A 15,738-nucleotide genomic window follows, 5' to 3' on the forward strand; every position below is an offset into this window, starting at 1 on the left:
ACTGACGCCATAAACAAGAGTGTCAAATTGTTAAGTCAACAACAGGAGTCACTGTGTCTTACTTCTCATGTGGGATCTCTCCTTAGTGTGTTGTCCAATGTGAAGTAATGCTATAACTAGTACTGAAACAGTATTTTACACTTTGTGTTTCTGTGTGGGTGCAAACTGATGAAATCTTTACTTAATATATACTAAATCAATCCTCTGTATATGAAGATAATTGAAAATGAATCTTGATGTGAAAGGAATGGGAGAGGGAGCGGGAGATGGGAGGGGTGTGAGTGGGTGGGAAATTATGGGGGGGAAGCCATTGTAATCCATAAACTGTACTTTGGAAATTTATATCTACTAAATAAAAAAATTTATTTGTAATATTTTTTTTCATTCAAGTCATCCCTACAGGAAACTATGCAATAGCTACAATTCAAGAATTATCATCATTAATTTATAATTATATGCTTAAATAAAATATAGAATGCATACATTTTAGAATATATTCTAAAATATATTGGAATCATTTATTCCTACAATAACAACAACAACAAAAACACTGAAATCCTTTAAGGAATGGATATTTCCATCTGAGTTGTATTCTTCAAGTTTATAGCAATTGAATCTAAAAAATAATTAGTATTTTTATATATAATTATGTAAAATGCTTTATGTTAACTTATTACAACTAATGCTTTTCAGCAGTCATAAGGACAGCTCTAAAGTAAACCTTTCATGATAAAATAAGAATTACTGGCAAACCATCTAATGACAATGTTTTTTAGAAGGTTATGGCAAGGTACATCTGCTATGTTAGGTGAGTTTCAAAATTAGAAGCCACATTGTTATTCGCTGATGATGAATATAATAGGAACTATCTCTCTTGCTAGACATTTTTCATTGAGTAACAGATATCCACCAGATTTCTTCATATTAGGAATAAAATATACATTTCTGAACTCTTCATCTATGCCCATTTACTCACTCCTTGTTGAGAAAGGAAGAATGCTAGTTTTGATCTTATGGTCCACTGATTCACATATTTATCTAGTGGGCAGAGCCAGGGTTCTAGAATGTCCTCTTGTTTTTGCTACTATATAATGCCTGCCCATAATTTATTAAGATGAGTTACACACATGAACTTCTGATAGTTGTTGTTATGTGGCTTCTGATAGCTGTTGTCATGTGGCATGAAGGTGGCCATGGTGCGGCCAGGCCAGGCCTGGGGGCTCCGCATGCTGCAGCTGCCCCTGGGACACCCTCACTGCTACGGCTCCACGAGCTAACCCGAGCCAGCGGCCCTGGCCGCCGCCATGGAGAACAGAGGCCCCATCGGGGGTGCAGCGGTAGCAGCTCCAGCCCCTGGACTGGGAAGCAGCGGCCCAGGGCCCCATGTCTACTTCCAGAGCCCCCCTGGGGCCGCCAGCAAGGACCTGGGTGATGCAGAGGATGGGGCCCATGCGGTGTTAAGGAGGGGTCACCGTGAAGTGCGACAGCCAGGAGTTCCGCAGGCCCCTCAACCTGGAGGAGTGGATCCTGGAGCAGCTCGCGCAGCCGCCATGGTCCCCCAGCAAGAGGACCGTTGGGGACCAGACGAAGACGAACCAGGTTGCCAACGATATTGATGCCGGCAGCCTCTTCTCCAGTGTGCCCTGCGAGAGGGACGATGAGGAGGCGGACACCATCTGCGCAGTACTGGACAAGAAGATGGCGCTGAGAGGAAGTTAGACAGGCGGAGTCTGAGTTGTTTACAAGGAAGCCTGTTTGGGCACAGGCATCAGGAGAGATGAGATCAGCACATGGACTCTATGGAAACCACCCGCATGATAGGGTAACCTTTAAAAAGATTGGCTGGCTTCCTTCCCCTCCCCTATAGCGTTGTGGTTTTTTGCTTTAAAAGAGACTTACTGCACAATAATAAATGAGTTCCTGCTTGACTCAACTCCCCACTGCGTCTGATTGTCTCCAGGATCAAGGAAGGCTGGGGAACAGGTGAGCGGCCCACTTACCTTCCCTCTTACCCAGTCCATCCTCGTTCGGGTGGACTAAGACCCTGCAATATGTGAGTGTACAAATTTTTAAGGTTTACATTGGGGAAGGAGAAGAAAATCTTAACTCCTATCCAGTTTTTACCCAACAGCTATGTTTTTAGGATGTTTCTAGTTAGTTCTTCTCATTCCATTCTCTCCGATGCAATTAACTCTCTCTCCCATGACTGCTCTCATTTCCTGCCACGGCAAGGACATGCAACTTCTGTGTCTGGATAATCACTACCAAGGTATTCAGAACCTTCCCTTCTATGTTCAGAAGATGCCATTGTTGACCATTCAATAGAACAGTTACATCACTGCCACAGCATGCACTCTTCTCCTTAATCTGATTCATGAATTGTTCAGTTTGCCACAAAATGACCATTAAAAAATTTTAGAGTAGCCACAATCGAATTTTTTCTTAAATGGCAAAATGAATGGATTGCTTAATGAAAAGACCAAGGATTTTGTCTAATCAGTGATAAAGCAGGTAGTTTGATTCGTGTTTGCTCTCTGGCTTGTCTATATTGCAAGGTTGCCACAAAGCACACCAAACACCGGAGCATGTGAAAGGGTTTATTGGTGGGGAAACCCGACAGAACAGAGGGAAGGGGCGAAGAAGGCAAAGAGGGAGAAGGAGAGCGTAAGAGAGAGATCAAGAGAGAGGGAGAGGCAGAGAGGGGGAGAGAGGGGGAAAGAGAGAGAGAGACAGAGTGAGCCACATGTTCAGGAACATGTCCTGTTAAAACTTTGCCAGGGAGCAGGCTGTGAAGTAGGAGCAGTGAATCCCATTAGGGTGGGGTGGAGCTGACACCAGTGGTTAGGCCATGGAGTTAGCTGGCTTCCAGCCATGGTGGTAGTGGCTAAAACCTAGCATATATGACCTACTCATAAGCACCAGGGGCTTGAAGCCATAATTCATCAATTTACATGATTTTAAATGGGATTTAGATTCAGAATTATAGAAATACTTATCATGGTTATGGGTTTCAAGCACTGAAAAATAAAAAAGTAATAGGTTTTGTGAATAAATATAATGAGCTATAATGTTTTTATTATTATGATATATTGTCTTACTGAAGTAGAGAGGAAGAAACAACAGAAGTTTATATAAAAAGTGCAAAAGAAAAATTTTTAATACATAATCCAGGAATTATTGCATCTGAAAAAGTCTTGCTCCAAATCCATGAAAAAAATAATTCAAATAACAACATTTTCAGAAAATGGAAAACAAAACAACGTATCTTCAAATAGTTCATGGAAAATGTGCATTGTGAAAAAAATATGCATGGATTTCATGTCTTTGTACCAAAATATACTCATTTTTTAAGTTTCCATGAACTTTTTGAAATACTTGTATATATTCATTGAACTGAGACAAGAGAAGGATATATTTAATAAAATGTTTAATACATGAATGGAAAAGTAACAACATTATGCCCATAATTCAGTTTAATTCTTGAACTAGAAAAACTGAGATATTTACTCTAACCCAAAGAGATGCACAAAGAAGAGGAGAGGCACAATTTCAGAGTCAACTTGAATAAATCTTCTAAAGAGACCCAATTTAGGAAACTGTTGAGTTGCTGACATGTGGCTTGGTGAGTTAAGCTGCTGGCTGCTACCGCAGCATCCTATATGGGCACCAATTCATGTCCCAGTTGCTCCACTTCCTGTGCAGCTCCCTGCTAATGGCCTGGGAAAAACAAACAAACAAACAAACAAAAAAAACACTCACACACACACACACACACAACAGAAGATGGCCCTAGTGACTGGACCCCTGCAATGTGGGAGACCTAGAAGATGCTCCTGGCTCTTGGCTTTGGTCTGGTTCAGTCCTGGCAGTTGTGGCCATCTGGGTTATGAATCAACAGATGGCAGATCTTTCTCTCTGTCTCTCTCTGTTTCTTTCTGTAACTCTTTTAAATCAACAAATCTTTAAAAAAAAAAGTGTTAGTGGAGATCCCTTTTAACAGTGATACGGGGAAGGGGGCAGTGCTGTGGCACAGCAGGTTAACGCCCTGACCTGAAGCATCGGCATCCATATGGGTTCAAGACTTGGCTGCTCCACTTCCAATCCAGCTCTCTGCTATAGCCTGGTAAAGCAGTAGAAGTTGGCCCAAGTCCTTGGGCCCCTGTACCCGCATGGGAGACCCGGAAGAAGCTCCTGGCTCCTGGCTTTGGATTGACGCAGCTCCGGCCATTGCGGCCAATTGGGGAGTGAGCCATCGGATGGAAGAGCTCTCTCTTTCTCTCTCTCTCTCTGCCTCTCCTCTCTCTGTGTAACTCTTTCAAATGAATAAAAATAAATCTTTTAAAAAAACAGTGATATGGAACAATTGTCAATCTTTACATTTAATGACTAGAGCAACTGCTCCTAAGAATAATAGAAATTTGTTTGGATTTGAGAAACAACCACCACATAGAATATTTTAATTATTTATAGGTGAGTTGTAAGACTACAGGTATTTTAGGCAGAGAACATGTATTTCATAATATTTCATAATCCAATGGTTTCATTTTAGGAAAGTAATTGAAGACTAGATTCAAAGGATTAATTTTTTCAGAGGAAAAATTATTCCCACATCAAGAAATAGAATAAGAAATAGACAGCCAGCCCAGGTTCTGTCTTCCCAAAAGAAAGATTCCTTCACTGGAAATCTACCCCACCTGAGGAAAATAAGACTTAGACAATTTGCATAAAAGTAGGTGCATTTGCATTCAGAAGTAATAGACTTCATATCTTTAATCACATAGGACTCCACAAATATAACTCAAAGAAGTAAGCTATGACATATATGTCTATTCTGAATGGCAATGCAGAGAAGGAAAGAAAGAATTACACCTTCATGGAGAAGATATGATTTGTTCTATATTTAGTGGAGAAGACAAGGGGCCAACCTGAAAAGGCAGGTAATATAATGTAAATGCAGAGGTAGTTAAGCTATAAAAGAACGTGGGAATGGCAAAAGGTAATGGGACACAAAAGTCCCATCTGTGAATTTTGGAGGAGTCAGGAGTGTCTTAAATGTCATGAGCTGGGGAGGAAGGTTGTATGCATAGATAAAAGCTTTTTAGGCATATTGGAAGAATCTTATTCATGAAATTCTCAATTGTAGATTTTTCTCAAGTGGCAATATGCAAAATGGAGTTTCCAACCAACATTGTATAAGTTGAAGAAAATCCTAATAGCTGCAATCTTCTTTTTCATATTTACTTTCTTTCCTTTTTTCCTACCCAAGTATTCTTTTTTGTTCCTGGAATATAAAAGCAATATTGACTTAGCATTGAAATTTAATTTATATGGGGAAGATAATTAAATTTTGGATAGTAGATGTAGAAATTGAAATTTTTTATGTCTTCTAAGTATTGTTTAGATACATAAGTTGATATGGTGTTCTTTATTGTACACTTTCCCTAAAAATTAGAAATATTTAGGTTTGAAGTAAGGTTAAAAAAAAGTAAAACTGGAAATTCCAAAGGATACTACTTAATTTCCATTAGAGAAAGTGAGAATGCACCTTTTGCCCAGGGAAGAAAAATTCACACTTGTACAACATGGATAATAAACCTGAGGCTATACATTTTCATTCAATCATGTATTCTTTCAAAAAGATAGACTCAGAACGAAGTGGGAAAAATAAAATGGGTTCTCCAAGCACATAGTCAAGATGTGCATTCATAATTTATAGCTTCTGGACATTGTTAAACCTTCACTGTGTGAAAATCTCTTTACTGGTCTTCCAAAGAAGGAAATATCAATTGATTAGAACATCACAAAAATGTAATAAAGAAGTGGGAATTTGGCAGATTCATATACTGATATCTACTAAAATTGTTGTTGGTCTAGTAGGAACAGCAGCCAAACAGGTGTATTAGCTTTCAATTGCTGTTCTAAAAAATTGCCACAAACTTAATAGTTTAAAGAAAAAACAAACATTATCTTTCAGTTTTACAGCTCGCAAGTCCAAAATTTGCCCCACTGGGCTAAAATAAAGATGATATTAAGTGGATTTGTAGGAATGTTCCTTCCTTTTTAGAGTGATCAATATAATGATTAGCAGAGGACTTGGAAAAAAGAAGGTTTTTAAGCTCATATAGTCAGTACTGAGTTTTACTGCTAATAAACTAATATGTAAATCTTTTCATATTGTAAGGTGACTGGGGATAAAGATTTGTGCAAGTTTCTACAGTTTTTAGCTTAATATATTCTTAAATTTCCTTAGACTATCACAATATAATATAGTAAAAGAGCCCAAATAGGCAAGTAGATAAAAATGCTACAAAACAAACTATTTATTAAAAAAGGCAAAGATGTTAAAAAGATCTGAAGTATTCAGATAGGAAGATTATATTTGATTGGTGATATCAGCATTATTAAGGAGGGTTTTAAAGGTGTACTTCAAGGTGATTTGATATTAAGTGTCATTTTTAATTAGCTCAATCTATTAAAAACTGATACTTTAGTAGAAAAAGCAAATATTTCAGAGTTGTGAGAAAACCTCAAGAACTGAAATCACAGCTTCTCCAGCTTTCTCTGATTGTTAGCAAATCTTTAATTTACTTTATATACAAAACATAAGATATGAAGATTATATTATAATATCCATCTTTTCCACAAGTACTATTATTAATTTGTTTGAATTTTCTTTTTTTAAACTTAGGTTAGATGTGATTGCCATTTTCAGTAAAACTAATTTTCAAGTCCAAGTATAGTGGTAAGCATAAACTTCCACTGATGACCTGATTCTGTTGAAGATTACATTGTGTTTATATGCTCAGAAATAAATATTCAAAGTAAAACTACTGCACACTGTATTTGACTTTGGTATACTTAAAGCAGTAAAAAAATATATATGAAACCTTTTAGGGAATTATATGTCTAAGAAATTAATTTAAAATACAAATATAAAACAGAAGTGAATTGCACCACAGAACAATAATTGGGGTATATGCCCATTTTTTACTAAGGTAGTTGCCTCAGAACTTCTTGTAGTAGTGAGAACATCCTATATTTAGAAAACAAAATAATTTGTGGAATGGAAGTCCATGTTTCCAGCATATTGCCTATCTTTCCTTATTTTGCAACTAGTATTAATTCCTGCTTACATATGAAAATAGAACCGGAAATTTAATGATCCCAATAGGGCAGTCTTACACTCAAGCCAAATTAATCAGTGACTTATTGGTGTGATATTGGGCATTGAACCCATCTCAGAAGCAGAAAGACTACAGCAGGGGGAGCATTGGTCCTGCCTCCAGGATGCACTAGTCTTGGTGGCCTCAGTATTCTGGATGCCATCTAACACAATGGCATTAATGGACATGGAAAAGGAATCTTATCCTACCGTATGCCCAAGAATAGATTTAGAGATATGGAGTACCTCTTTTTAAGCAGTTTGGTACACATACTGATTTTTTATGTGTTTGCAAGGCAGATACAGAAAGAGAGAAGGAGACAGAGAGAGAGAGAGACAGAGACAGAGAGAGAGAGAGAGAGACTCTTCCACCTACTGATTCACTCCCAAACTGTTCACAACAACCAGGGAAGGGCCAGGCTGGAGCCAGGAGCCAGGAGTTTCTTTTGGGCCTCCCACATGGGTGCAAGAGACATGTACTCAGGAAGTGTTCCACTGTTTTCCCAGATGCATTAGCAGGGAGCTGGATGGGATGTGGAGTAGCTGGAACTCTAACCGGTAGCCATATGTGATGCCAGCACGGTAGGCGAGGCTTAACCTTCTGTTTCACAGTACTGGTCTTGTTCTTACCTAAAGAGTAAAATAAGAGCCTGTGTTGTGGCATGAAAAGCTGCTGCTTGCTACACTGGCATCCCATATAGGTACCAGATCATGTCCTGGCTGTTCCACTTCTGATCCAGCTCCCTGCTAATGGGCTGGGAAAAGCAGCAGAAGATAGTCCAAAATTTTAGGCCCTTGCCATCCATGTGGGAGACCCAGAAGAAGCTACTGATTTCTGGGTTTGATCTGACCCAGCCTTGTCCATTGTGTCCATCCAAGGAATGAACCAGTGGCTGTGTGCCTGCGTGTGTGTGTGTGTGTGTGTGTGTGTCTATGTAACTTTGACTTTCAAGTTAAATAAGTAAGTTCTAAAAAAAAAAAAAAAAAAAAAAAGAACAAAATAAGTAAAGAAGTTTCCAGAAATCAACCATCTAGGAAGTAAAATTTTCAAATGCGTTCATGAACATTTTGGAACAATTGTTTAAGGAAACCAAATGAGATTCAAAAGGATACAAACAAGCTAATACTCTAAGAGCAATTTGATAGAGAAATGGAAACAACTAAATGAAATCAAGCAGAAATCTTTTAACTGAAAAATACAGTCAGTGAAATAAAAATGAGATAAAACATATCAATAGCAGATTAGATAAAACTGAAGAAAGAATCAGTAAGTTCAAAGATAGACTATTTTAAAATACATGGATAAAAGAGAGAAATAAAAGTATCAAGAGGAATGAAAAAATATTACAGAGAATATGGAATAGCATTAAGATAACAAATAATCAGATGTTTGGGATTCAAGAAAGACTTGAGCATGCCAAGAAGTAAGAAGTGTATTCAAAGATATAATAATATAAAACTTCACAAACCTAGAGAAAAGTTACAGGAAGGTCAGTGAAAAGTAGTTAGATTCAACCTAGTCAAGCCTGCCTCAAGACATTAATAACCAAGCTCCCCCAAATTAAAGATAAAGGGAGGATTTTAAAAACTGCAAAGGAAAAAAGAGCAAACACAGGAAGATATTTCAACTCATCTGTGTGCAGACTTCTCATCAAAAACCTTACAAACCATGAGGGAGTATTATGAGACTTTTACAATAGTAAAGAAAAGAACATGCCAACTAAAAATTCAGGATCCAACAATACTGTCCTTCATATATGAGGGTGAAATAAAGGCATTCCCAGACAAATTTTGAGACAATTCATCACCATTAGGCCCACATTACAAGAAATACTGAGTTAGTTCTTCTAACTGAAAAAGATGCTAATAAAAATAATATATCAGAAGGTAGATAACTCACTGTATGAAGTAACTATACAAAAAATTCAGAATGGTCTAGTATTGTAAATATGGTTAGTAAACCATTTACATGTTTATGGTGAAGACTGGAAAATTTAATCAGTGCATCAAAATGTTAAAAGTTAGGAAATATGGAAACAAACTGCAACATCAAAAATTCAAAATGGTCATAATGAAATACAAACATAAAATCTGTACTAGAATTTCTTGTCTTTTTGGTTTTTGTTTATCCCTTTATAATAAATGTTACACTGTTCTCATTTCAAAATAGCATTTTATATTCAAATGAAGTTTTTATAAACTTCAATTTAGCTCAAAAATAAATTATAATAGACTTATGAGAAATATGAAGCAATAAATCAAGGCATGCCACTAGAGAAAAATCACTTAACCACAAAGAAAATTGTAAAAGACCAAGAAAGGAGAAAAAAACTTACAATAAAAATTTAAAATAGGCACCAAAATGGCAGTAGTCATACCTTACCTATTAATAATAACCTTAAATGTCAATGCACTGAATTCTGTACTAACAAGACACAGAATGATCAAATGGATTAAAATATAGGACCAAACTATAAGCAGCTTACAAGAAGCTCACTTCACCTCTAAGGACAAACGTGTACTGAAAGTAAAAGGATGGAGCAAGATAATCCATGCAAAAGGAATCCAAAAGGAAGCAGGAGTTTCCAAACTTCTATTAGATAACATATATTTTAAAACAAAAACTGTGAATGAAACCAGGAAGATCATATATAAGGATAAAGGGTTCAACTCAGCAAGAAGAAAGAACACTTATATATATTCACCTTATACTGGAATACCCACATAAATAAAGCAAATATTAGTAGACCTAAAGAGAGAAACAGACACCAATGCAATAATAGCAGGCAACATTAACACACCTTTTCAAAAATGGACAGATCATCTAGACAGAAAATCAACAGAGAAACACCAGAGCTAAATAAACTACCCTAAGTCAATGGACTTAACAGAATATTCTATCCAACAGCTATAGAAAACACATTACTCTCAATAGCACTAGGACATTTTCAAGGGTAGATCATATAGTATGTCACAAAATAAGCCTCAAGAAATTTAAAAGTGGGCTGGCGCTGTGGCATAGAGGGTAAAGTCACCACCTGCAGTGCTGGCATCCCATGTAGGTGCCAGTTAGAGTCCCTGGAGTTCCAATTCCTATCCAGCTCTCTGCTATGGCCTGTGAAAGCAGAAGAGGGCCCAAGTCCTTGGGCCTCTGCACCCATGGGGGAGACCTGGAAGAAGCTCCTGGCTTCTGGCTCCAGATGGGCGCAGCTCTGGCTTTTGCGGCCAACTGGGGAGTGAACCAGCGGATGGAAGACCTCTCTCTCTGCCTCTCCTTCTCTCTCTGTGTAACTCCGACTTTCAAGAAAACTTAATAAATCTTTTGAAAAAAAATTTTTAAAAAATAGAAATCAATTTGTGTAATTTTTCTGATCACAATGCAATAAAATAATAATAATCACAAGGAAAACTTTGAAAACTACACAAATAGAAACTAAACAACTTATCTCTGAAAAATTATTTGCATCAAAGAAGAAATCAAGGAGGAAACCAAAAAGTTGTTAACACAAACGGAAATGAAAATAAAGTACATCAAAACCTCTGGGATACAGTAAAAGCAATACTTGGAGGAAGTTTATAGCAACCAGTGACTGCACCGGAAAATAAAACAAACAAAAACAAAACAGAAAAATCCAAATAAACATCATTGTACCTCAAGTAATTTGTAAAAAAATGCAAATGAAATCTAATTCTTAGAAGAAAAAGAAGGAAAAAATTCAGAGTACATATAAATGACATTGAGACTTAATATCATAGCATATCTCCTTCTCTCTGAGTAACTCTGCCTTTCAGATAAATCTTTAAAAAATGAAATTTCATTACATTTTTATGTCTTATGTATTATTATAAATAGACAGATTTTCTGTGGGCATTAGTGTTGTTTGTCACCAATTCAAAGAAATCAAGAAACATATTTTAGAGGGTTAGCCTGCACTATGGGTAACAGGTTGTACTATTACCTCTGTGACTCTCTTTTTGTGTTTGTGTTTTATGTACTTGGTAAAGTTTATGTAGATCTTTCAGTTCTTTGTGAGCACAGTTTTTTTTTTTTCATAATATTATGCATTTCATATGAAGTTTTGGAAGATCTCTTGTATGCATGGATTTTTTAAAGAAAATTGCACACAAATAAACATCTTTTAATTAATTTTCTACAACCTTTTTGAAGTATGCTTCTATAAAATAAGAAGTGACAAGGTCTATGGAGAAATGTAACACAGGCAAAAGGAATAGACTCTGTGGCTACAATTTTAGATTGAGTGGGCAGGGAAGTTTCCTACCTTTCATACTTAGCAGAAGAAAGGTCTACATTTAAACTAATTTCCACTGAATGTTGACAACATTTTTGTTAAGGATGCTACAGATTTATTGAAATGATAATTCCCGAGGAATTGGAAGCAATCTGATCTCCCCATCAAGTTGTGTAGGTAGTCTAGCAGGAAGTATTGAATCTTCACAGTGATGCATATAGTTTACATGTCAGGAACTGGCTAACAGTGGAAATAGCACATAGTGATTCTAGAAGGAGAGAAGTAAAAATCTTTGAAAAAATAAAGTAGAAGAAACCCGAACTTTTGGAGCAGCTTATTTCTTATTGAGCACTCTGTGACTCCACCTGTCACAGAGTATAAGAAACTCCAATCAGTGAAACAGACCTGTGGTCCTGTTGGCTTCCAATATTTTGGACATGAAGGATTAAGAAGAAAGACAATGTTGTCATGTGCATCAGCCAAGGTCATGGTTCTATTATCCCAAGTTGCAACTTATAATTTATATTCCAAAGAAATGCTACTATGTAAACTACTTATGGCTTCTGGTGATACTATTTGCCTACATTTTATCCATTTTCATATTGTATGTCTAATATTAGTCTATAGATACATAATACATTCTATATTTACATTCTCTTTCAGTCTTCAAGAATTAAAAATTAATGAAGAAAAATATAGCCATATGTGATATTATTTATTTGAATAAAAGGAGTTCCAGAGTTCAAGCAAATGACTTAACAGTGCATTCATAGATTTCAACTTAGCTATCAAGTTGGAAATACAGAGACACTAATAATAATAGTGACACTAATAGAGACACTAATAGAATTCTATATAGTTGTATATATAGTAAACTTTATATAAAGTAGTTTACTAGGAGACACACCTACCCTTAAGGATCATACATTTGCAGTATCATTCAGTACACAAGGAAGAAACCAGAAGCTTTATTTCTCCTTAAGAAGTTAAAATGATGGATTACAATACAGTTGCTCCCTTACTTTATTCCCTTTGAAAATTTGTTTAAAACTTTAATATTAGGAATAAAATATATTATAAAAATTTAATATCATGAGATATTTTGTAGAAAGAAAATTAATTCACATATATTACCAAATTGAAGTCCCAAATGGTAAAGCTCTTTCTGGAAAAGGTTATTTGTAATGACCAAATTCGTCACTGTTTGGAGTCCTGTAAAGGTCACAAGAGAAGGTTTTCACTTGTTTTAAATAAAATTCTATATTTTCAAAATAAATATGCCTTTCTTCCATTTCATAGAAATATCAACGCTGTTTGCACTATAATTTACTTTTTGAGCCTCTGACATTTACCCAGCTGACTGTCTTTGGAGAACAATCTCTTGAATAAGAAGCACTCTAGGTAGGAAAACTGTCAATTACAAATTACTGTTTGATGCATTACAAAGCGCAGAAGTCTTCAGATGGAAAAAATGACCTTGTTAATTTTTTTGTATATTACCACTAACTTAATCTAAAATAATTTGTACAAAAACGGGGCAATTTGATGAACAAAGATATCAGTGAAGATGAATGCTTCGGTTAAAAGATAACTGGGTAGAAAACCTAATAATAGAATATTCCAACTTTATAGAATGTTAAATAGTACTTGAAATATTTTGAAAGCCTCAGTGTAATATATTTATCACATTATTTTGAGGGAATTATTTTATTCATAAAACGAGTAGTTGAATAGGAATCATCGCATGATTGTATGTGTATAATTTGAATTAATTTTGGAGTTGATGTTATTTTTAATGATCTAGCAAGAATAATTAAAAATTTACTACGTTCTGGGGCTCGCATTGTGGTGCAGTGGATAAAGCCACCGTCTGAAGTGCCAGCATACCATATGGGCGCCGGTTCGAGTCCTGGCTGCTTCACTTCCAAGCCTGCTCTCTGCTGTGGCTTGGGAAAGCAGCAGAGGATGACCAGATCCTTGGGCCCCTTGCACCCATGTGGGAGATCCAGAAGAAGCTCCTGGCTCCAGGCTTAGGATCAGCCCAGCTCTGGCCATTGCAGCCAGTTGGGGAGTAAACCACTGGATGGAAGTCCTCTCTTTCTTCTGCCTCTCCTTCCCTCTCTCTGTAACTCTAACTTTTAAATAAATAAATCTTTAAAAAAATTAAGTTCTATATTTTACGCTTATTCTGAGCTTATTTATAAAACATATTGCATCAACTAGATGCATTCTAAAACAGGAAAATAAATATTTTCTAAGAGTAATTCAAAATGATGTTCACAAAAAAGGAACCACAAATAGGACACAAACTGATTAGCAAAGAGATATTCTTTTATTGTGTAATAGGCAGCCTTGTAAATTATATACTTAGAAACATACACTATAAAACATAATTTATGCATTTAGTATCATGTATATAAACCAACGTTTTCCATACCATAAACTTGTACCACTGATATATTTTTTTAAAAATTATGTATATTACATAAGTGAGAATATAACATTTACTAAAAGATGTAATTTCTCCTTTCAGTGAAATTCAACATTAGCTCTGGAATGAATGATATATGAATATCTTGATATCTAAAGGGTAATCTTTGCCGAAGAAATAAACAAGAATTAAGTTCTAATTAAAATTTTGAGTTAAGTTCCTATAATTATGACTAAAGGTAAATTTAAAAGGTTATTTAGATTTAATAAAATAAGAACTTTTGTCTTGAACTTATGAAATCTACATGTTTAACTGGGTCATAGAAGAAATCAAAAGAGAAATCAAAAACTTTCTGGAAGTAAATGAGGATAACAACACAACATATCGAAACTTATGGAATACAGCAAAAGCAGTGTTAAGAGGAAAGTTTATAGCAATAGGTGCCTACATCAAGAAATTGGAAAGGCACCAAATAAATGAGCTTTCAATGCATCTCAAGGATCTAGAAAAACTGCAGCAAACCAGACCCAAAACTAGTAGGAGAAGAGAAATAATTAAAACCAGAGAAGAAATCAACAGGATTGAATCCAAAAAAAAAAAAAAAAAAAAAAAAAAAAAATTACAAAAGATCAGCCAAACGGAGAGCTGGTTTTTTTGAAAGAATAAACAAAATTGACACCCCATTGGCCCAACTAACTAAAAAAAGAAGAGAAAAGACCCAAATCAATAAAATCAGAGATGAAAAAGGAAATGTAACAACAGACACCACAGAAATAAAAAGAGTCATCAGAAATTACTACAAAGAGTTGTATGCCAACAAACAGGAAATCTATCAGAAATGGATAGATTCCTGGACACATGCAACCTACCTAAATTGAACCATGAAGACACAGAAAACCTAAACATGCCCATAACTGAGACAGAAATTGAATCAGTAATAAAGGCCCACCCAACAAAGAAAAGCCCAGGACTGGAAGGATTCACTGCTGAATTCTACCAGACATTGAAAGAAGGACTAACTCCAATACTTTTCAAACTATTCAGAACAATCGAAAAAGAGGGAATCCTCCCAAATTCTTTCTATGAATCCAGCATCACCTTAATCCCTAAGCCTGAAAAAGACGCAGCATTGAAAGAAAATTACAGACCAATATCCCTGATGAACATAGACACAAAAATCCTCAATAATATTCTGGCTAATAGCATACAACAACACATCAGAAAGATCATCCACCCAGACCAAGTGGGATTTATCCCTGGTACCCAGGGATAAATGGGTTCAATGATCACAAAACAATTAATGTGATACACCACATTAACAAACTGCAGAAGAAAAACCATATGATTATTTCAATAGATGCAGAAAGCATTTGATAAAATACAATACCATTCCATGATGAAAACGCTAAGCAAATTGGGTATAGAAGGAACATTCCTCAACACAATCAAAGCAATTTATGAAAAACCCACGGCCAACATCCTATTGAATGGGGAAAAGTTGGAAGCATTTCCACTGAGAGCTGGTACCAGAGAGGGATGCCTACTCTCAACACTGCTATTCAATATAGTTTTGGAATTTTTAGCCAGAGCCATTAGGCAAGTAAAATAAATTAAAGGGATACAAATTGGGAAGGAAGAACTCAAACTATCTTTGCAGATGATATGATTCGTTATTTAGGAGATCCAAAGAACTCTACTAAGAGACTATTGGAACTCATAGAAGAGTTTGGCAAAGTAGCAGGGTATAAAATCAATGCACAAAAATCAACAGCCTTTGTATACACAGACAATGCCATGGCTGAGGAAGAACTTCTAAGATCAATCCCATTCACAATAGCTACAAAAACAATCAAATACCTTGGAATAAACTTATCCAAGGAAGTTAAATCTCTACG

This window comes from Oryctolagus cuniculus, chromosome 7 (genome assembly GCF_051225735.1).
Source record: "Oryctolagus cuniculus isolate XC-2025 breed Fujian yellow rabbit chromosome 7, ASM5122573v1, whole genome shotgun sequence".
NCBI lineage: Eukaryota > Metazoa > Chordata > Mammalia > Lagomorpha > Leporidae > Oryctolagus > Oryctolagus cuniculus.